This window comes from Mytilus galloprovincialis, chromosome 4 (genome assembly GCF_965363235.1).
Source record: "Mytilus galloprovincialis chromosome 4, xbMytGall1.hap1.1, whole genome shotgun sequence".
NCBI classification, from domain to species: Eukaryota; Metazoa; Mollusca; class Bivalvia; order Mytilida; family Mytilidae; genus Mytilus; species Mytilus galloprovincialis.
This window is the reverse complement of record NC_134841.1, coordinates 67,638,187-67,662,359: the sequence shown is the minus strand read 5'-3', so window position 1 is coordinate 67,662,359 and position 24,173 is coordinate 67,638,187. Positions and strand designations below refer to the sequence as shown.

General features: G+C 32.1%; 3 long non-coding RNA genes across 6 annotated transcripts in view; 2 read left to right on the top strand and 1 right to left on the bottom strand.

The window, feature by feature from the left end:
• LOC143072787 (uncharacterized) overlaps window positions 1-24,173 on the top strand; it is a 63,714-nt gene continuing 39,541 nt past the window's right edge. Inside the window, exon 1 of one of the 2 annotated variants that reach the window (XR_012977307.1) lies at window positions 1-118. This is a non-coding gene — a long non-coding RNA (uncharacterized LOC143072787). Of the gene's footprint in view, window positions 119-420; window positions 745-24,173 lie in introns of those variants that run through there. The other variant, XR_012977309.1, reaches the window with a different exon arrangement.
• LOC143072785 (uncharacterized) lies at window positions 2,213-11,084 on the bottom strand. 3 transcript variants are annotated; one of them, XR_012977303.1, is made up of 4 exons: window positions 10,950-11,084; window positions 4,963-5,094; window positions 3,200-3,270; window positions 2,213-2,353 (listed from the first exon to the last, which is right to left on the bottom strand). It is a non-coding gene; the product is annotated as an uncharacterized LOC143072785 (long non-coding RNA). The 3 variants fall into 3 exon arrangements; XR_012977304.1 differs by having other exon boundaries at window positions 3,204-3,270; XR_012977305.1 differs by lacking the exon at window positions 10,950-11,084 and adding an exon at window positions 10,199-10,220.
• On the top strand, window positions 11,248-15,168 carry LOC143072786 (uncharacterized). Its single transcript, XR_012977306.1, has 3 exons — window positions 11,248-11,403; window positions 13,236-13,366; window positions 14,540-15,168. It is a non-coding gene; the product is annotated as an uncharacterized LOC143072786 (long non-coding RNA).

Here is a 24,173-nt window from a genome sequence, read left to right as displayed (position 1 = left end):
GTAATGGCGATACATGCTGTCAGACACGAAGATCGAGAAGTTTAAACAAAATGCATAACCTTCAGTGGGGAAAAGTAAATTCGAGAACTCGAATTTAGAAAAGAGTGTATATAAATAAGTAAGTTTGGCTGTCATTGTCCAAAACTGACAGAAAGTATGTCTAAAGTGATCCCGAAAAAGTTTCAGATGAAAAAGTGCGGGAACTTTTTCAAAATAGTCTCAAAAATCTGAATATCACAATATTCCTCATTTTCTACCCATTTGTTGGTACAAGTTAATAAACAAACACAATTATTAAAGCATTTGCAATGACTAGATAAACATAAAAATATGGAAAGTAATTTCAACAAAATCTTGATGTTTTATATGCAAAAAATGAAAACATTGCTGACTTGGAATAATTTATGAAAATATCACTTCTATAACAATAAACAAACAGTAAAGTCCTTTTATCATAGGAACTTAGCACTCATATAGAATAAATAACATTATCAACAATTTTAAAAATATATCTTATCTATAACAAGGAAAAAACATATTTACAGCATAATAAAAATAGAAAATCAAAGTACTGAACCTCAGATGACCGCAGGTTCTTGTGGATGGTCAAAAGCACATGTCACAGAAACAGATCACATCTCTATACCTGAAACTGAGGTTAACAGGTTAATCTACAGAGATATTTTTTTCTGATACAAGTTCGTGCTTGGATGATGAATAAATGACAGGAAATTCAACCTCACGGTAATAACTATCATATTGTAGTGATACATTTGTACAAAGCAGTATACCTTGGACTATTATACTAATATAATAATAGTCCAAGAGAATACACTGGTTTGTTTTTATATATTATATTAATGATACGGTTGCGGGTACGGAATTGATGCAGCTTCTATATAATGTCACTAGTTGTTAATTTCAATGGTCTTGTAAAGTTTCGTTTATATCTACCTGCCAGAGATAGGTTTTAACGATACACAGGGAAAAGTGCCACGCATGTTTTACACATGTTTTACATATGTAAAACATATGTTTGGTAACGCATGGGAAACGTCTTTTTCCTACCACGCATGTAAAACGCATGTTTTAAACATGCGTTATTCATGCGTTTTACGCATGAAAAATACATGTTATGTAAAACACATGTTTTAAACATGCATTATTCATGCGTTTTACGCATGAAAAATACATGTTATGTAAAACGCATGTTCAAAACATGCGTTATTCGTGCGTTTTACACATGAAAAATATATGTGATGTAAAACGCATGTTTCAAAATCATGCGTTAAACATGTGTTGTAAGAAACATGTGTATAATATGCGTTTTAAATGATGCGTATAGCATGTGTGTAACAAACATGCGTATAATGCATATTTCAAACAAATTATAAGATATTATTCCAAATCATCCATAAAACCTTTGTCAAGTTTACTAGTTCACATTCCATATGTTCCACACAACCAAGACGACTTATGTTTACTTTTGAAGGCTGTTCCCTGGATTGCTTTAATCAGTTTAATTTGGACTCTGTTGGATAGTTGTCCAATTGGCAATCATACATCTCTTCATGTTATTTTGACCACAAATCTCCTTTTGACATGTTTGACAAGCAACATCAGAATCATATATTGCAGACCAGACTTCACTTTTCATCAGTCTTTAAAATTTTCCTGTTTGAATACACCAATGAACAAAAGAAATATCTGTAACATGATTTTCATGTTTCTAAAACCTTGATCAGGTACATTTGACACTAAGATGATTGAAAAGACCATGATATGAAATATTTCATGGAATATAAACCGACAATCTTTTGTCTCTGTAGTTTCATTGGCAGTAATACCACAACTCTTTTAAAAAGAGGTCAAAATTGTCTTAAATGGATTTTGTGGAATGTTGTACATGTATTTGACAATTTTTGTTAAAATGTTACTTACACATTTGTTGACTTATGCATGTAATATGAAAAGGAAAACCCCAAAAGTGTATAAGATGTTTCCTCTAGCATCAATTTAAATACAATTTTGAAGTTGTGTCCCTTGCCCGTTTGATAATAACCAATGTCTTGAGAAATCTGAGATTGTATTATTTTTTTAAACATGTTAAATGAAAAATTCAATAAATCCACTTTAAAGAATTTCATTCATATTTTTTTTCTCTGTTGTCAATTTGTTGCAGAACATAAATTTTTCAAAAAACTTCCAAAAATTTGATTTCACTCTACTTTTATTTTATACAGCAATCTCAAAACGTTACACAACTTTTCATGTTTTTTTGTTGTTGACATAATAACAATATCAATAGAATGTTCTATCTTCTAAATGTCACTCTTCTTGAAGTTGTCTTCATCTGGAAAAAAAAATTACATTCATACATTTAAAAACTTAATTTGATTTATTCCCATATACTGCAAGTTGTTAGTTTTAAAAATAATGAAATATCCTCAGTGACTTTTAAACATGCTTTTCTGTCTCATTTTGGTCTCTTGTGGAGAGTTATCTAATTGGCAATAATACCACATCTACTTTTTTATGTTTGTCTCCTTTTGATATAACAACATATTTGAATAAAACTGGAAAGTATTTTATAAATATAAATATTGATTTTGTTATCAGTAAATTAAAACCAAACTAAACATTATTGTTATACACATATGACCAGTTTTACAAACTGTTGATACCTATATTTTGGCATTGTACAAGATCATGTCCTTATCCTATGATTAATGGCAGTCTATTCTCTAAATCAATTAGATGTTTACTGATTGATATCTAAGTCTTAGACACATGATTTTTGGTTTTACATTTGGCATGAGTTTTGCTAATTTTTAAATTCTTCTTCAATGGTCTCTGGTGGAGAGTAATGACTCATTGGCAATCATACCACATCTACATATTTTTATATTAAACTTTAATATATGTAGCTAAAAATTGGAAGCAATTAATATTTGTAATAAAAACAATCTTGCAATACAAAATGTAACCACAACTGATCTTTTTACTTACAAAATCGAGCAGTTTTTAAAGCGTTATAACCATAAGAATTAAGTTGAAACTTTTTATTCATTTATTTATAGGTAACCAATGAAACTTTAACAACTGCAATGTGTTTGGAAGAGCAAGGATTAAAACATTTAATTTTTTTAAATCTCTCTCCAAATATTACATAAATATAAATATATATTTATACACATACCTACTTTTTTTGCCTACAGAAGTCCTTTCTATGAAAATATCCTTTGGTTTTGCTTGGCTTTCCAGAAACTCCTGTAACATAAATGAAATAAAATTATGTTTTGAATAAATTCTTTATTAGATGTCATTTTGTACTGATTATGAACATGGTAAAGGTACAAATAGTTTCAATTCACTCTCAATGACAGTGCAGGGCCAAAATTAAAAATATGTTTGTTTCCCCTCCCCCACCCGGGTCAAAAATAAGCCCCCGGGTCTAAAAATTATTTTCCACAAAAAAATCGAAATTATTTTTTTCCTGAAAATAATTTGTTTCCATTTTTGGAAAGTGCTTGAAAGCAGAAGGATTGATAATCTAAATAAATACACTCAAATTGAGCACAAACAACTGATAAGTGGCCTGGACTGGACAAGTCAAACCATTAATGTGACCATGCTATGACAATCGCATCCAGTTAAAAAAAAAAAAAAAAAAAAAAAGAACCTGCCTTCCTGGTCTGTTTACAAAGGGTAGACCCGGGGGAGGGGAAACAGACATTCTTTTAAATGTGGCCCTGAGGGTTACAGTTAATTTCCTAATGCATGTAGAGCAAAACTTTGGTTAGCTTGCTTGCTTTGTTTGTATATTGTACAATCATATTAGGATAACACCCAATTGAATTCAAATATAATATATATACAGGTTTAACTATGTCTATATATATATATATATTGTTTAAAGATGTCAATCTTATTCACAAAGCTTGTATAAACAATTATACAAACAAAGCAAGCAAGCCAACCAAAGTTTTACTTTGCAAGCATAAGGAAATCAGCTGTAATACATGCCGGATCATCATGTTCCATCCTTTTAGACATCTCTAAATAAAACACTAGATTCACTATAAATATTTGGTTAATCAAAATGTCAGATTTGTCCATTTTCATAATTTTGTTTTTTTATCTCCATGGGACACAGATGATGCCCCCTCTTGCATAGGAATACTGTTATAATAAGGGAAATAACTCTAGAACAGTAAAAGTGACCTACCCAAATTTGTACTTGATCTGCATTTAGTGGATATTATCAAGGTGTGTAAGTTTCATAATATTTGATTAAACAATTTTACCCCATGTCAGATTTGCTCTAAATGCTTTGATTTCAGATATATACATTTTTTGTAAGTCAAAATCTATATTTTACCCCAATGTTCAATTTTCCATACAAGGGGGTTAAATTGCCATAGCTGTATTTTGACCTGATGGTCAATTTTCCATGAGGTTCAAAAAACCATATAGGGGCCATCTTGCAATTGTATGTGTTTCTTTTTTTTTGTTGTGTATTTACTAATGTTGATTCATTGTCATTGATATATACCATGTATAGTATACCCCTTATAAGTTATCAGTTGTTTCTCTATTGCAATATATCTTTTTTAATAAATTCTGCTTACTATTTGTAACAGCAGTGAATCCCAAACTCTGTCTCACCAACAAGTCTCAGACAAAAAGCAATTCAGACAGAAAGAACTTTCAAGATGTTTTAGTTGAATGTATAGTAGAAAAGTTCAAATTTCAGTTTGGCAAAGACTGTAACAGCAAAGTTACCTTAATATATAGTAATAAAGTTTCAGCATAAATAATGTATTGAAAGCAAGTTGTCTTACAAAGTTAAGTACATATATTCAATACAGTAAGTCTGACAAAGAGCAAAAAACAACGGAAGGCCACGAATTGTTTTCAACACAGCAAAAAAATCTTGCACCATACAAAAAATATACTTACCATTGCTGAATTGTACTTGAAACATTTACTAGGCGTCTTCCCTTGCCATTTTCTTCACCATTTGTGGAATTTTTTAAACATCCATGTACATGTACCTTCCTGACATAGGGGAGGTCAAATTTGATAACTAGCCTATAGGATAAAAAGAAATCCATTTCATAAAAATTTTACAGAAACTATTTTTATATTACTTTACAATTACAGACACAGTCAGTGTTCATGTGAAAGCCAAAATGAAGATGATAGATATAAGAAGATGTGGTATGAGTGCCAATGAGACAACTCTTCATCCAAGTCACAATTTATAAAACATGTAAAAGTAAACCATTAAAGGTCAAAGTACAGTCTTCAACATAGAGCTTTGGCTCACAATGCACAGCAAGCTATAAAGGGCCCAAAAAATTACTACTAGAGTAAAACCATCCAATGAGAATTGAGAGAATGAGAACATCAAAACATAGAAAGACACACTATAAAATATTAATTGAAATGGCTGCATTCGTGTTCATCCTCAATCTTTATATATGTTATGTGTTATCATCAAATACAACTTACTCTTCAATATTTTTAAGAATGGACACTAATGCGGCCACTTTCATTTAAGACAAAAAAACGTCTAAAATTTAACTAAAATTCTAAAATTGTGAAGATTTCAGTAATTTAGCATGACTTAATGATGCTAGTACCCGATATATGTGTGTTGTATTGTTGAAAACAGCCCACATTTATGTAGCAGTAGCAATCTACTTTCCGATGAATAACTAGAAGTTTACATTTAAACAATTTTGTAAAACTGCTATATTTTGGGGCCGAAAAAGGGGTCTTACTGGACCTAATCCTTTGCATGAGGCAATTGCAAACTAAAGTTAACACAAGGAAACAAAAATTGAATCATCATCCAATGTAATACTGAAAGATGGACCAACAGTCCCTTAAATTTTTAATGCCTACATAAGGCAGTCTGCATAATGTCTCAGTGGCAAATATTTCAGATATCAGTATAAACAATTCATGTCAATCAAATAATAAAACTAAGAAGTGTATATTATACTGAACTCACTATATTGGTTGATGGAATATGCTATATTTTGAACAGTTGTATTAATATTTTATATACATTTTTGTATTAAAACAAACCATAGTATAATGATAACCAGATGCTCCGCAGGGCGCAGCTTTATAAGACCGCAGAGGTTGAACCCTGAACGTTTGGGCAAGTATGGACACAACATTCAAACTGGATTCAGCTCTAAATTTGGATTGTGATTGAATAGTTGACACAGCATAGGTTTCTGACACAGAATGAATGTGGTCTAATGAACTTAAAATTTTTGTTTTGCCTTTAACAATTCACTATGCTGTCGAATATAAATCCTCTCAAAAAAATGTTTGAAGAAATTTTCTTTTTATTTATGAAATCTGAAATGAGAAAAATTGACCCCCCCCCCCCCCATTTTTTTTTCACATCCCCCTTTCCCTTATTCCAAAACTGATCTCAATTCAAATTTCTAATGGAGGTTGCAACAATAACTACTCATTTAAATACATCATAAAATATTAAAATGTAAAAAAAGTGCTTGTTATCACTGAATGGTAAAGATTGTTTTAATTTATCAGTTGGTAGTTAAAGTGAATATACATTGTATATTGTATAAAACAATGATTTAAGTTGATTCAACTACTATTCTGGACAGAGAAAGATAACTCCAATTGAAAATGTCTTGCTATTGCGCAATTAGATATTTCTTGCTATTGCGCAATACTGTGCAATTGAAAATACTTGCTATTGCACAATACTGTGCAATTGAAGATTTCTTGCTATTGCGCAATACTGTGCAATTGAAAATTTCTTGCTATTGCACAATACTGTGCATTTTAAGATTTCTTGCTATTGCTGAATACTGTGCAATTGAAAATTTCTTGCTATTGCACAATACTTAATTAATATAATAATTTTGGATCCTGATTTGGACCAACTTGAAAACTGGGCCCATAATAAAAAATCTAAGTACATGTTATATTTAGAATCAGCATATCAAAGAAGCCAAAGAATTTAATTTTTGTTAAAATCAAACTTTAATAGTTTAATTTTGAACCCTTTGGACTTTAATGTAGACCAATTTAAAAACGGGACCAAAGGTTAAGAATCTACATACACAGTTAGATTCGGCATATCAAAGAACCCAAATTATTCAACTTTTGATGAAATCAAACAAAGTTTAAATTTGGACCCTTTGGGCCCCTTATTCCTAAACTGTAGGGACAAAAACTCCCAAAATCAATCCCAACCTTCCTTTTATGGTCATAAACCTTGTGTTTAAATTTCATAGATTTCTATTTGCTTATACTAAAGTTATGGTGCGAAAACCAAGAAAAATGCTTTTTTAGGCCCCTTTTTGGCCCCTACTTCCTAAATTGTTGGAACCAAAACTCCCAAAATCAATCCCAACCTTCCTTTTGTAGTCATAAACCTTGTGTCAAAATTTCATAGATTTCTATTTACTTAAACTAAAGTTATAGTGCGAAAACCAAGAAAATGCTTATTTGGGCCCTTTTTGGCCCCTAATTCCTAAAATTTTGGGACCAAAACTCCCAAAATCAATCCAAACCTACCTTTTGTGGTCATAAACCTTGTGTTAAAATTTCATAGATTTCCATTCACTTTTACTAAAGTTAGAGTGCGAAAAACTAAAATATTCAGACGACGACGACGTCAACGTGATACACCAATATAAGACCAAAATTTTTTTTAATTTTTGCGGTTGTTTAAAAAGTGATTCTATCAAGTGCTACAATATTATATATTGCAGTGAGGTTAAAATCCCTGTCATTTATTCATCATCCACACAGTTACTTATCCGAGAAATTTTTTTTTCTATCATACCGGTATACATGTATATCATGTATATGTTATGATATTTTTCTAAGACCGGTCACCATCCACCAGAACTTGCAGTCGTCCTATAAAAATACAACTTCCTATCGTGATGCTTCTTAAAATTTGATGGGTAATCTTTAGATCAGTTTTATGTAATGGGACAATAAATCCTTTAGCAGAGCTCCAGATAAGAATTCACAAATTGGGTTTTTTACCCACCATTTTCTTATATAATTGGGTGATAAAGTTTTTTAATTGCATTATCAATTCCAATTCACCCCTCATGTTAATATCAAATTGGGTTTTTCACCACCAAGCTCCTGAATGTATTGGGTTTTTTCATCAAAACAATATTGAATATTTAGGCAATATCAACCCCAGATTTTTTTTCCATCTTAAATATGTTTCTTTCTCTGTTTAGCTGTTTTATTTGGTTTAGGGTTATGGTAAGGGTTATTTGCTAGCTGTTTTATTTGGTTTATTCACTGAGGAGCAATTGTAGGTTTAATTTGTGTCCCGTTCCAAACCTTCTGCTAGTTTTGTAATTTCTCACAAAAACGGATATGTGTATTCACAGGCACTCGTCTTACACCTTTATATAATAAATTCTGAGACCAGTGCCTGTGTGTGTATTCATTAAAAATTTTAACCGTAAAATGAAAAAAAAAAATAACATAAACTCTAATTATACTTGAATGATTTTTGTTTATTCAATTTATATAAATCTGGGTTTAGTTGTCTTTTATTAGAACTTTTGGTTTCTCATGCTTTATCATGTCATAATTGATTTGGCCTTTCACTTTTTCCAACTGATTTCGTTTTTGACGAAACCCCGTGTTTATTAGCAATGTTCTCGTTAGAAGGTACGCACACACGCCCGTGCTTTCGATGGACGCTTCCTAAAACACTGGCTGAGTCTTGTTATCATAACTTTCAAAAGAAGCAGAAAACATGCTTCTATTTAATATTTTTACCGGACATTCACTTTCGTTTTAATTCAATGTATGTTATGATAAATCTCGAGCAATGCAAATAAATATGACTAAATGACACACGCTAATTGGATAAACGCAGAGAAGACCGAAATGTTTTCAAAAACACGTGTACCTATTGAGCAACGGAAAACTCCAACAAGGACCTATTTCAGCTACTTGATGCTGGGATCTATTTTTAGAACGAAAGGAAATTTCCAATTATAAAAATTATAAACATAGATTTACCCGACGACTGTAAACAGATAAGGGTAAATAACGCAAACAGTAGCCAATTAAAGGGTTGAGAACTCATGGTTTGGGCATATAATTGGGTTTTCCTTTGAAATAATTGGGTTATTGAACCCTGCAATGGGCAATTGCATTGGGTTTTTTATTATTTGTATTGCGTGATCACGCAAATACGCAGCTTATCTGGAGCTCTGCTTTAGCCCATATTTCAGGAAATTTTCCTGTTGTTAATACATTGTTAAATATCTTTACAAAACATTTAAGCAGATAAGATTGGCTGCGCTTGAGCATCTCATTTATTTAAGAATTGAATGCTCTTTTTTGTAAATTTATTGGGGTGTAAAAGCGTTGACCGAAGTACATTTTGTATGAAAGCGCGGAAGCGCTTCATACTAAAAATGTGCGCACGGTCAACGCTTTTACAACCCTATAAAGTTACAAAAAAAGCATTCAATACTTATAATTACATTTTTACCTATAGGATCATGAAAAGACGCCTTTTATCAAGTTTTTATTTCATTTACCTGTGCACTTTATTGTGGGGCCTCGTGTCATCATGAATGAAAAGTTGCATTGTGTAATGCAATTGATTAAGGAATATCACGAGATTGCTAGTTAGCCAATCAGAATAACGTATTATAATGAAACATACATCTAATGTAATTATTATGGAGTCAAAGCTGCTTAATTTATTGTTTTTTAGTGGTTCACAGGGGCTTGTTTAGTAGGCCAGACGAGCTTTTACTGTCACAAGCGATTTAATAAAAAAAATGACAAAATGTCATTGAATTTCTTGAATTCCAAATTTTTAAAAAGTTTAAAGAAGAAATTTTTAACTGCACAATATTGCGCAATAGATTTGTAAGATCTTGACATTTGCTTAGTGTCAGAAGCTCATATTACATGTATGTCAAAAATTTGATCAGAATCCAAATTCAGAGCTGTATCAAGCTTGAATGTTGTGTCAATACTCATGATACTAGCCCCAACTATTCATGGTTCACCCTCAGCGGGTCGTAGAAAGCTGCTCCCTGCAGAGCACCTGGTTCTGTAATTTTATAATCCAATTCTCTGAAAATTTTAATTTGATGACATTCTTAAATAAGATGCCCATGATTTATGAATGTGTTCTTACCAGTCACCCCAGATTGAGAAACCAGACCAGGATATTCATTTTATGCCAGGTCACTTGTTTTCACAGTCCTCTAGTCAGGTGTAATGTATTATTACTACTTAGTACAAAATGTATTACTTATAGTTTCGTAACTCTTTCTCCCGAGACCGCCACCTGCCATGTTATTATTCTTGTCAAGACTTTGATCTTGCCAGACTTCCAAACCCTATTGGACTCTTTGTCCCTAGCTAGGAACTATAAGTATGATGTCACTCATTGGGTTCAGGTGTTAGTTACAATAACATTAACAAGTAGACTAGCTAGCGGCAGCCCCACTGTATATTTATGGTATTGTATATAACTTATATTCAACCATATATATATGTCTTTTAAATAAACATCTTATTGTTTACGTGCTTTGATAGTTTATCTCAGAACTTGGGAAGACAACAGGAATATTACGAAGCCAGTGTTAACTTCACTCCGGTTTCACTCGCTACCAAAAAATGCATAGTTATCAGGTTCTACTTTACTGTCTTAACTTAAGTTCGTGCATGTCTTTATAATTTACTCAAACTGGATAAATCACAGAAGATTGATTCGAGTGAAGCTCTACTGTGATATTCAAGTTTGGTATATGTTTACCCCGTTATTGATAGGATTTCAAACTCCTGAGGCTGTGCCTGTGGATAAATAAATCAGTTTTGGAAATGGCATATAAAAATCCTTCGTGAAATGTTAATTGAATAAAATATTAAAGTTGAATTCTTACCCATCTTGTCTTTAGTGTCCTAGATTGAAGATATCCTACATTGTCCTAGCTGCATCTCATATCTTCCATAAAATTTGCGTTTTGCTTCACGAATCATGTCAATATCAGTGTCGTCTGTCTGAACGCTCGTTTCCGGGTGAACCGTACGGGCTAATATTAAACCAAAGGCGAAGCATTAAAAATTCCATTTAAACGGCATTAAATGATTGAAATCCATGCGTAGATTTATAAGTAATAAAAACAAGTAAACATGATTAATAATTGTATGTAACCGATTGGACCTTAAAAAAAATATATGAATGTGGATTCCGTAATTTTTCCTCTGAGTCTCCATGCCAGTGTAATGGTATTTCCCGCGGTTATTTTTGTACAACTTATAAATAAAATACGGTATGACTATCACTTGCCACTATGTACCTAACAGAATGAACAATTTTGCAAAGACTCACTCAGTGTAAGTATATCGATACGGTGAATTAATTAACATGAAAAAAACTCTGTCATTTCTCATGTTTCTAGATAATTTTACTGGACACAAAACACACGGGCACCTGGTAATTAATTCGTCACCTTATTAAAGTCAAATCGGCACCTTTTTTCAGGACATTTCTGCAATTGATTTTTTAACTGTCACCTGATATTAAAAACGGTTTTCATCTTTAATTTGAAAGTAATTATTGGTTCTCTTCTCTACTGAAGTGTATCCATATAAAGGATAAAAAGAAGAGAAAACACTTAAATTTTATCATTGATTTTTTTTGTTGATAATCTGCCTTTCCTGATCTTTTCAGTGGCGGATCCTTAACTTTTCCTGGGGGGGGGGGGGGGGGGGGGGGGCTGACTGACCTAACGGGGGCCCGCTCCAGTCATGCTCCAATGAATTCCCTATATAATCAACCAAATTTTTCACACAAAAGGGGGAGGCCGGGCCCCCCAGCCCCACCCCCTGGATCCGCCTATGCTTTACCTGTATACTTGAAAACAATAAATACTATTGTTTGCTAGTATTGTGCATGCAGTTGTCATGAAATAAAAGTTCATTATAATAAATATAGGTTCCAGTAGGAATTAACAGATCTATTGTGGCTCCATTGATTGTTTATACAGAGAGCACACAAGCTGATCATGTAAATTTAGTTAAATGTCCAATGGTAGATGGAGAAACAGCACTGTATATAAATAGAGCACCTAGATTCTACATGTGAAAATATGGTTCCTTTTTCAAAGGAGGTTTAAGTATCAGTTCAATTATATTAGATAGTTTATAAAACAATTATGCATAGGCGGATCCAAGGAGGGGACGGGGCCCCCCCTTTTCGTGGGAAAAATTTGGTTGATTATATAGGGAATCATTGCAGCATGACTGGACCGGGCCCCCCCTTAGGTCAGTCAGCGGGCCCCCCCTTAGGAAACGTTCTGGATCCGCCACTGTTATGGGAGTCTTCAACAGTTCACTTGCAAAACATAATATTAATTTTGGGTATGGACTTAACTACTGCGGGTTACCCAAATTAACAAGGGACAGATTTGACTTGTTATGCCATATTAACTATCAAAGGTGGCTTAGGTGCCCATTTGACCAGGTTTCCAAACATGGCAAAATGACTAGAATTCAGACACAGTGTTAAATAAATATAAGATATATATACAATTTTGTGTTGGAATGCACACTACACTGGCAGCTTTATCAACTAAGCTACATTAGATTGTAACTTGAGTTATATTCCTTATGACTAATTATACATGTGTTAAAAATAATACAATTTTGAATAATAATATTGAAAATAAGGAGATCAATGTAGTATGATTGCCTATGAGATTACTATCTAATAATGTCCATATGAACTGGATTTAAGCATCTATATAGGACACCTTAATACCTTCAACAATGAACAAAGCTCATACTGTCAGGTACAAAAAATGTATAACAGGCCATCAAGGCTTGACATGACAAAATGTAAAATGATTTGCCAAAATAAATCAAATATGGCAGACTGCATCACACAACAACTAAATTTCATCCGGACTTGGAACAGGCATAAATAGAATGTTGGGACTGTTGTGTAAACAGCACAAAAGAGGAACAAAGTGGTGAAATCGGTTAGAAATTGTTTTGATTCATTGAATTGGTACAAAGCTAAAAAAATCTAACACGAAGACAAACAATCAAAACTTAATAGTACTTTCAGTTGAAAGCTCATTAAAAGCTAATTATCAGAGAAATTCGTTTTACAATTTTTGTTTAACATGTTTAATTATCTATAACTGATATATTTTTTATTAAAGTTTCCAAGCAAGTCAATACATGCAATAACAAAAAACTTTTGGGACAGTAGACGCTGTTTAAAAAACGTGACCAAAGAAAAGAAAAGGAAATGTACTTGTAATCGACACTGGAGAAAAAATGGACTCTTCAGGTAAGAAGTTTTATTCTGCAATAACTTTTGTTTAATAGTTAATCTGTTTTTGAATAAAAGAATGTGTAAAGTATATTTTAGTGGGACAGCATCCCAACAAACAATAAATCTGAAGAGATATCAAGTGGTAAATATTTTGCTTACTGAATCCAACAAAGTTAATACCAAATGTGCCATGCTATAAATTATCCTTCATCTGAAGAAGGTATGAATATATGCAACAGGAATTTTACAGAAAAAATCTGTCCTTTATTATGTCTATATGCTAGCCGCAAATTTTTCACTGCATTTGCATATCTAGTTAGGTTAGTACTTTTTCATCTTTTTAAAATTTTGTCTTGCAAAACAACACATTGCAGGGATAAAGTAAATGCAACAAGTTTTCATTTTATCCAGTTTTTTTCATGTTTGCACATTCTCTTTCCCATACAATGTTTTGGTGAAGTTAAATAATAGTAGTTTGTACACATGTTGCCACTTGGAAATATAAATGATATGGAAAATAGCATTGTGAGCTCTCTCAAGCCTATGTGAGTTGTAGGATTTTAGAAATTTTAGAAATTTGTTCATAAGTAGGGGGCCACTGACTGCCTAAGAGGGTGCCCGCTCCGGTCATGCTTTAGTGATTCCCTATATAATCAATCAAATTTTTACCTGGCCCCACTCTAAATCCACCTTTGCTAAGACCAGTTAAATAATCAGCTTTGGTCAATTATGCATTGGAAAAAGGAAGGTGTTTGACTTTTTCTAGTTTAAAAATTAAGTGCTAAGAAACTATTTTTACAGGAATTAATAGTTCCCCTTTAAAAGGGAAAGTATAATGAAAATTGCATTGTCAATCTCAATCCTATTGTTCAACTTCATGTTTGTTTTTATAATTTTTTATCAAATTCAAAGGTTAGTTTGGCAAGCCAGAGTCATGGATGAGTTCAATAAATGTTGCAGATTAGCTTTTTTGCAGGAGTTAAGCTGCTTTAGAAAACTGCATTTGTTACTTATTTCAAGTATAATAACTTGTTGATTTTGCGCATTTTTTTCATAAGAATGTTCAGTATATATTTGCTTTTCGTGAACTTTTAACTTTCAGTTACATTCAGTTCTTGTGAAATTCAACATCTCTTATATAAACATCACAAATGTCTTTTTACTTAATAACCTTTTTTATGTTTACAGAAGAAATTGTCACACGGAAATGTCTTGGGCAAATTAAAAAGGAGAAGTAACTCTGCTAGGAAGCAGTTCCAGTCATTTGTAGCAACAGGACTGTGACGAATAGAACTTTAATATAAACTGAATCCAAATATAGAATTTACAAAACTTGTGTCAGATAATACTCTCATGCTTCTATTGGAGGACATCAATGATGGGAAGTAAAGGAAAAGACAATAAATGACAGCATATCAAATATCACAATGTATATTTAGTCAGTTAACACACTAATCCATGTACATACTTTACAGCATTTCATTTTAACCATATGTAAATTTTGTCTATTCAAGCTTAACAAAATGCTTTGAAATTAAAATATTAAATATTTTAGGCAGACATGTTTTTGTAATTTTCATTTATTTTTCAAACTTTCAAGTTATTACATTCTTCAGTGGCGGATCCAGCCAAAAGCCCATTTTTCAAAGGGGTTTCCCCAACCAAGGATAAAGAAGGGGTTCCAATCATGTCTTTCATTTATAAATTGTTAATTTCCACTACAAAACTAAAAGAAAATAAGCCAAACATAAAAAATCAGTCATAAAAAAAATATAATTTTGAAATTCATGTAAAACGCATGTAAAACATGTATTTTACATGAGTTTGTATTTACACATGTTTTACACATGTGAAATATTTCATGCGTTTTGTAACGCATATTTAATATGTTTTTGCACGCCTGTTATACACATGTTGTAAAAAACATGCGTTAAACGCACAAAAAACATACGTTTTACACACGTTTTCTTTACCATGCGTGAAACATGCGTGGCACTTTTTGCTGTGTAATACACACGGAAGCGTAATGTGAAACTACGGAAACTGGTCAGCCGTTCATTAACATATTTTTGTTTTAAAAAGTTGTATACCAAATATCTACTCTTAACCATATTCAATTTTATTAATTCTGAATGAACATGTTCTCTGCAAATAAGATGATGGAAGTAGAAGTTTTTTTCAGCCCAATGAATTCTAATGAAAAGGAGAATATACACCTTCCTCTACACTGTCAGTATAAGCAGATGTCATAATATTGCTTCTAATCCCAACCTAGCTAAAGTTTTAGCAAGTGATAACAGCACGCACCATGTTTCTGGTTTCAATGACAAGTGGCTGACTGAGTTTTCATGGCTTACAAATGTTATAGGGGGTATAAGCAAAAGTAATTGTGAGAGGGGGTTGAAGGATAAAGACAAAATTGAGGAACAGACTGTCCAACAAAATAACACTATCTTGAAACAATATCCCTAGAAGAACAGAGAGTACAGAGATGAATATTTATATTTTGACTTCTTTAATTGACTGAATATAAAAATATAATAAATTTGCACAACAGGTGCTTCAAAAACATTGCAATTGGCCGACTTCTGGTATTTGTAACTAATAACGGACCCGGACTTCATGGACTTGGAAAAACCATGATAATTTGTCGGATTTCGTTTATGATGTCCAAAAAAAAAAAATGTCCAACAGAAAAAAGAATTCCGACCTACCGACCCTATTTTACAAAATGATGTTACCCGAAACACAGATTATTTTTTTTTAAGGCCTAATTGTTAAAAAAAAAGAAACAGAAATACCGTAACATTTCTGATTTTAGTTCTGTTGTTAGAGATTTTACTTGGGATGTTATTTAAGTTATGATGTCATTTTCAATGTAAACAAAGAAACACAATGCATCAGGTTACGTTAATTCAGTATAATCAAAGACAAAAAATTATTAAAAATGAAATATTGGTATTGTGTTCCTTGAGTTCCTATATTTTACTAGACTACAACGAGACCGGAAGAAGGAAGTAGATTTATGCATGATGGAAATTTAGGTGATAGCAAGACATTGGAGGGACCTCAAGGTCATCCTTTGTAAAAATATATGCCCTGGGGGTTACTTGTCACAGTATTAAGGGGAGATAATTAATCCAAATGACTTCATAGGGGTGAACAATAAAGATTTGTTTTATACTGTTATGTTTGAGGTAACAGTAGGTTATACTTTGTGTATATAATGTATTAAGGGGAGATAATTCATCCAAATAACTTTATAGGGGGTGAACAATAAAGATTTGTTTTATACTGTCAGGTTTGAGGTAATAGTAGGTTATACTTTGTCTATAATGTATTAAGGGGAGATAATTAATCCAAATAACTTTATAGGGGGTGAACCAAAAAATTGTTTTATGCTGTCAGGTTTGCATTAACAAGGTTATACTTTGTGTATAATGTATTAAGGGGGAGATAATCAATTGAAATGCTTTCATTGGTGGTGAACAATAAAGATTTCTTTAATTTTATACTGTCAGGTATTAGGTAGCATTAGGTTATACTTTGTGTATAATGTATTAAGGGCAGATAATAATCAATCCAATTGACTTCTTAAGGGGTGAACAAAAAGATTTGTTTTATACTGTAATGTTTGAGGTAGTGGTAGGTTATACTTTGTGTAGAATGTATTAAGGGGAGATAATCAATTGAAATGACTTCATAGGTGGTGAAAAATAAAGATTTGTTTTATACTGTCAGGTTTGAGGTAATCATAGCAGTCTGCACGGTTAGCCACTAGTCCGATGCCCCAGACTAGTAAAATTTCATTTGGACTAGTAAGTTTTTGCAAAACTTTGTTTGGCCCAATAAGAAAAATGTAAGAATGTTGGTCTTCGGACTAGTAGTTGAAAAAGTTTTTGGTGCAGACTGCCATAAGTTATATATACCTTGTGTATAATGTATAAAAGGGAGATAATCAATCCAAATGACTTTTTAAGGGTCAACAAAAAAATTGTTTGATGCTGTCAGGTTTGAGGTAACTGTAGGTTATACACTGTACTTGTATTAAGGGAAGATAATCAATCCAAATGACTTCATAGGGTTGAACAAAAAGATTGTTTTATGCTGTCAGGTTTGAGTTAATGGAAGATTATATATACTTTGTGTATAATGTATTAAGGGGTGATAATAATTTCAAATGACTTCATAGGGGGTGAACTAAAAAAATATTTTATGCTGTCAGGTTTGAATGAGGTAACAAAAAGTTATACTTTGTGTATAATGTATATTATTAAGGGGAAATAATCAATCTAAATGACTTCATAGGGGTGACAGTAAAGATTTGTTTTATGCTGTCAGGTTTGAGGTAGCGGTAGGTTATACTTTGTGTATAATGTATTAATGGGAGATAATCAATCCAAATGACTTTATATGGTGTGAACAAAAAAAATATTTTATACTGTCAGGTTTGAGATAACGGTAGGTTATAATTTGTGTATAATGTATTTAGGGGAGATAAATAATCCAAATGACTTCATAGGTGGTGAACAAAAAGATTTGTTTTATACTGTAAGGTTAGAGGTAACGGTAGGTTGTATATACTTTGTGTATAATGTATTAAGGGAAGATAATCAATCCAAATAGACTTCATATGGGGTGAACAAGAAAGATTTGTTTTATACTGTCAGGTTTGAGGTAACGGTAGGTTATACTTTGTGTATAATGTATTAAGGGGAGATAATCAATCCACTTGACTTCATAGGGGGTGAACAATAAAGATTGGTTTTATACTGTAATGTTTGAGGTAGTGGTAGGCTATACTTTGTATATAATGTATTCAAGGGAGATAATCAATTGAAATGACTTCTTAGATGGTGAACTATAAAGATTTGTTTTATACTGTCAGGTTTGAGGTAACGGAATGTTATATATACTTTGTGTATTATGTATTAAGGGGAGATAATCAATCCACTTGACTTCATAGGGGGTGAACAATAAAGATTTGTTTTATACTGTCAGGTTTGAGGTAATGGTAGGTTATACTTTGTGTATAATGTATTCAGGGGAGATAATCAATTGAAATGACTTCTTAGGTGGTGAACTATAAAGATTTGTTTTATACTGTCAGGTTTGTGGTAATGGTAAGTTATATATACTTTGTGTATAATGTATTAAGGGGAGATAATCATTCAAAATGACTTTATAGGGGTGAACAATAAAGATTTGTTTTATACTGTCAGGTTTGAGGTAATGGTAGGTTATTCTTTGTGTATAATGTATAAAGGGGAGATTATCAATCCAAATGACTTCATAGGGGATGAACAATAAAGATTGGTTTTATACTGTCAGGTTTGAGGTAATGGTAGGTTATTCTTTGTGTATAATGTATTAAGGGGAGATAATCAATTGAAATGACTTCTTAGATGGTGAACTATAAAGATTTGTTTTATAATGTCGGGTTTGAGGTAACAGCAGGTTATATATACTTCATGTATAATGTATTAAGGGGAGATAATCAATCCACTTGACTTCATAGGGGGTGAACAATAAAGATTTGTTTTATACTGTAATGTTTGCGGTAATTGTAGGTTATACTTTGTGTATAATGTATTAAGGGGAGATAATCAATTGAAATGACTTCTTAGATGATGAACTATAAAGATTTGTTTTATACTGTCAGGTTTGAGGTAATGGTAGGTTATTCTTTGTGTATAATGTATTAAGGGGAGATAATCAATTGAAATGACTTCTTAGATGGTGAACTATAAAGATTTGTTTTATACTGTCGGGTTTGAGGTAACGGCAGGTTATACATACTTCATGTATAATGTATTAAGGGGAGATAATCAATCCACTGGACTTCATAGGGGTGAACAATAAAGATTTGTTTTATACTGTCAGGTTTGAGGTAATGGTAGGTTATTCTTTGTGTATAATGTATTAAGGGGAGATAATCAATTGAAATGACTTCTTAGATGGTGAACTATAAAGATTTGTTTTATACTGTCGGGTTTGAGGTAAAGGCAGGTTATATATACTTCATGTATAATGTATTAAGGGGAGATAATCAATCCACTTGACTGCATATGGGTGAACAATAAAAATTTGTTTTATACTGTCAGGTTTGAGGTAATGGTAGTTTATACTTTGTGTATAATGTATTCAGGGGAGATAATCAATTGAAATGACTTCTTAGGTGGTGAACTATAAAGATTTGTTTTATACTGTCAGGTTGGTGGTAATGGTAGGTTATATATACTTTGTGTATAATGTATTAAGGGGAGATAATCATTCAAAATGACTTCATAGGGGTGAACAATAAAGATTTGTTTTATACTGTCAGGTTTGAGGTAATGGTAGGTTATACTTTGTGTATAATGTATTAAGGGGAGATAATCAATTGAAATGACTTCTTAGATGGTGAACTATAAAGATTTGTTTTATACTGTAAGGTTTGAGGTAACGGAATGTTATATATACTTTGTGTATTATGTATTAAGGGGAGATAATCAATCCACTTGACTTCATAGGGGGTGAACAATAAAGATTTGTTTTATACTGTCAGGTTTGAGGTAGTGGTAGGTTATACTTTGTGTATAATGTATTCAGCGGAGATAATCAATTGAAATGACTTCTTAGGTGGTGAACTATAAAGATTTGTTTTATACTGTCAGGTTTGTGGTAATGGTAAGTTATATATACTTTGTGTATAATGTATTAAGGGGAGATAATCATTCAAAATGACTTTATAGGGGTGAACAATAAAGATTTGTTTTATACTGTCAGGTTTGAGGTAATGGTAGGTTATTCTTTGTGTATAATGTATAAAGGGGAGATTATCAATCCAAATGACTTCATAGGGGATGAACAATAAAGATTGCTTTTATACTGTCAGGTTTGAGGTAATGGTAGGTCATTCTTTGTGTATAATGTATTAAGGGGAGATAATCAATTGAAATGACTTCTTAGATGGTGAACTATAAAGATTTGTTTGATACTGTCGGGTTTGAGGTAAAGGCAGGTTATATATACTTCATGTATAATGTATTAAGGGGAGATAATCAATCCACTTGACTGCATAGGGGTGAACAATAAAGATTTGTTTTATACTGTCAGGTTTGAGGTAATGGTAGTTTATACTTTGTGTATAATGTATTCAGGGGAGATAATCAATTGAAATGACTTCTTAGGTGGTGAACTATAAAGATTTGTTTTATACTGTCAGGTTGGTGGTAATGGTAGGTTATATATACTTTGTGTATAATGCATTAACGGGAGATAATCATTCAAAATGACTTCATAGGGGTGAACAATAAAGATTTGTTTTATACTGTCAGGTTTGAGGTAATGGTAGGTTATACTTTGTGTATAATGTATTAAGGGGAGATAATCAATTGAAATGACTTCTTAGATGGTGAACTATAAAGATTTGTTTTATACTGTAAGGTTTGAGGTAACGGAATGTTATATATACTTTGTGTATTATGTATTAAGGGGAGATAATCAATCCACTTGACTTGATAGGGGGTGAACAATAAAGATTTGTTTTATACTGTCAGGTTTGAGGTAGTGGTAGGTTATACTTTGTGTATAATGTATTCAGGGGAGATAATCAATTGAAATGACTTCTTAGGTGGTGAACTATAAAGATTTGTTTTATACTGTCAGGTTGGTGGTAATGGTAAGTTATATATACTTTGTGTATAATGTATTAAGGGGAGATAATCATTCAAAATGACTTTATAGGGGTGAACAATAAAGATTTGTTTGATACTGTCAGGTTTGAGGTAATGGTAGGTTATTCTTTGTGTATAATGTATAAAGGGGAGATTATCAATCCAAATGACTTCATAGGGGATGAACAATAAAGATTGGTTTTATACTGTAATGTTTGAGGTAATGGTAGGTTATACTTTGTGTATAATGTATTAAGGGGAGATAATCAATTGAAATGACTTCTTAGATGGTGAACTATAGAGATTTGTTTTATAATGTCGGGTTTGAGGTAACAGCAGGTTATATATACTTCATGTATAATGTATTAAGGGGAGATAATCAATCCACTTGACTTCATAGGGGGTGAACAATAAAGATTTGTTTTATACTGTAATGTTTGCGGTAATTGTAGGTTATACTTTGTGTTAAATGTATTAAGGGGAGATAATCAATTGAAATGACTTCTTAGATGATGAACTATAAAGATTTGTTTTATACTGTCAGGTTTGAGGTAATGGTAGGTTATTCTTTGTGTATAATGTATTAAGGGGAGATAATCAATTGAAATGACTTCTTAGATGGTGAACTATAAAGATTTGTTTGATACTGTCGGGTTTGAGGTAACGGCAGGTTATACATACTTCATGTATAATGTATTAAGGGGAGATAATCAATCCACTGGACTTCATAGGGGTGAACAATAAAGATTTGTTTTATACTGTCAGGTTTGAGGTAATGGTAGGTTATTCTTTGTGTATAATGTATCAAGGGGAGATAATCAATTGAAATGACTTCTTAGATGGTGAACTATAAAGATTTGTTTTATACTGTCGGGTTTGAGGTAAAGGCAGGTTATATATACTTCATGTATAATGTATTAAGGGGAGATAATCAATCCACTTGACTGCATATGGGTGAACAATAAAAATTTGTTTTATACTGTCAGGTTTGAGGTAATGGTAGTTTATACTTTGTGTATAATGTATTCAGGGGAGATAATCAATTGAAATGACTTCTTAGGTGGTGAACTATAAAGATTTGTTTTATACTGTCAGGTTGGTGGTAATGGTAGGTTATATATACTTTGTGTATAATGTATTAAGGGGAGATAATCATTCAAAATGACTTCATAGGGGTGAACAATAAAGATTTGTTTTATACTGTCAGGTTTGAGGTAATGGTAGGTTATACTTTGTGTATAATGTATTAAGGGGAGATAATCAATTGAAATGACTTCTTAGATGGTGAACTATAAAGATTTGTTTTATACTGTAAGGTTTGAGGTAACGGAATGTTATATATACTTTGTGTATTATGTATTAAGGGGAGATAATCAATCCACTTGACTTCATAGGGGGTGAACAATAAAGATTTGTTTTATACTGTCAGGTTTGAGGTAGTGGTAGGTTATACTTTGTGTATAATGTATTCAGCGGAGATAATCAATTGAAATGACTTCTTAGGTGGTGAACTATAAAGATTTGTTTTATACTGTCAGGTTTGTGGTAATGGTAAGTTATATATACTTTGTGTATAATGTATTAAGGGGAGATAATCATTCAAAATGACTTTATAGGGGTGAACAATAAAGATTTGTTTTATACTGTCAGGTTTGAGGTAATGGTAGGTTATTCTTTGTGTATAATGTATAAAGGGGAGATTATCAATCCAAATGACTTCATAGGGGATGAACAATAAAGATTGGTTTTATACTGTCAGGTTTGAGGTAATGGTAGGTTATTCTTTGTGTATAATGTATTAAGGGGAGATAATCAATTGAAATGACTTCTTAGGTGGTGAACTATAAAGATTTGTTTTATACTGTCGGGTTTGAGGTAAAGGCAGGTTATATATACTTCATGTATAATGTATTAAGGGGAGATAATCAATCCACTTGACTGCATAGGGGTGAACAATAAAGATTTGTTTTATACTGTCAGGTTTGAGGTAATGGTAGTTTATACTTTGTGTATAATGTATTCAGGGGAGATAATCAATTGAAATGACTTCTTAGGTGGTGAACTATAAAGATTTGTTTTATACTGTCAGGTTGGTGGTAATGGTAGGTTATATATACTTTGTGTATAATGCATTAAGGGGAGATAATCATTCAAAATGACTTCATAGGGGTGAACAATAAAGATTTGTTTTATACTGTCAGGTTTGAGGTAATGGTAGGTTATACTTTGTGTATAATGTATTAAGGGGAGATAATCAATTGAAATGACTTCTTAGATGGTGAACTATAAAGATTTGTTTTATACTGTAAGGTTTGAGGTAACGGAATGTTATATATACTTTGTGTATTATGTATTAAGGGGAGATAATCAATCCACTTGACTTCATAGGGGGTGAACAATAAAGATTTGTTTTATACTGTCAGGTTTGAGGTAGTGGTAGGTTATACTTTGTGTATAATGTATTCAGCGGAGATAATCAATTGAAATGACTTCTTAGGTGGTGAACTATAAAGATTTGTTTTATACTGTCAGGTTTGTGGTAATGGTAAGTTATATATACTTTGTGTATAATGTATTAAGGGGAGATAATCATTCAAAATGACTTGATAGGGGTGAACAATAAAGATTTGTTTTATACTGTCAGGTTTGAGGTAATGGTAGGTTATTCTTTGTGTATAATGTAAAAAGGGGAGATTATCAATCCAAATGACTTCATAGGGGATGAACAATAAAGATTGGTTTTATACTGTCAGGTTTGAGGTAATGGTAGGTTATTCTTTGTGTATAATGTATTAAGGGGAGATAATCAATTGAAATGACTTCTTAGGTGGTGAACTATAAAGATTTGTTTTATACTGTCGGGTTTGAGGTAAAGGCAGGTTATATATACTTCATGTATAATGTATTAAGGGGAGATAATCAATCCACTTGACTGCATAGGGGTGAACAATAAAGATTTGTTTTATACTGTCAGGTTTGAGGTAATGGTAGTTTATACTTTGTGTATAATGTATTCAGGGGAGATAATCAATTGAAATGACTTCTTAGGTGGTGAACTATAAAGATTTGTTTTATACTGTCAGGTTGGTGGTAATGGTAGGTTATATATACTTTGTGTATAATGCATTAAGGGGAGATAATCATTCAAAATGACTTCATAGGGG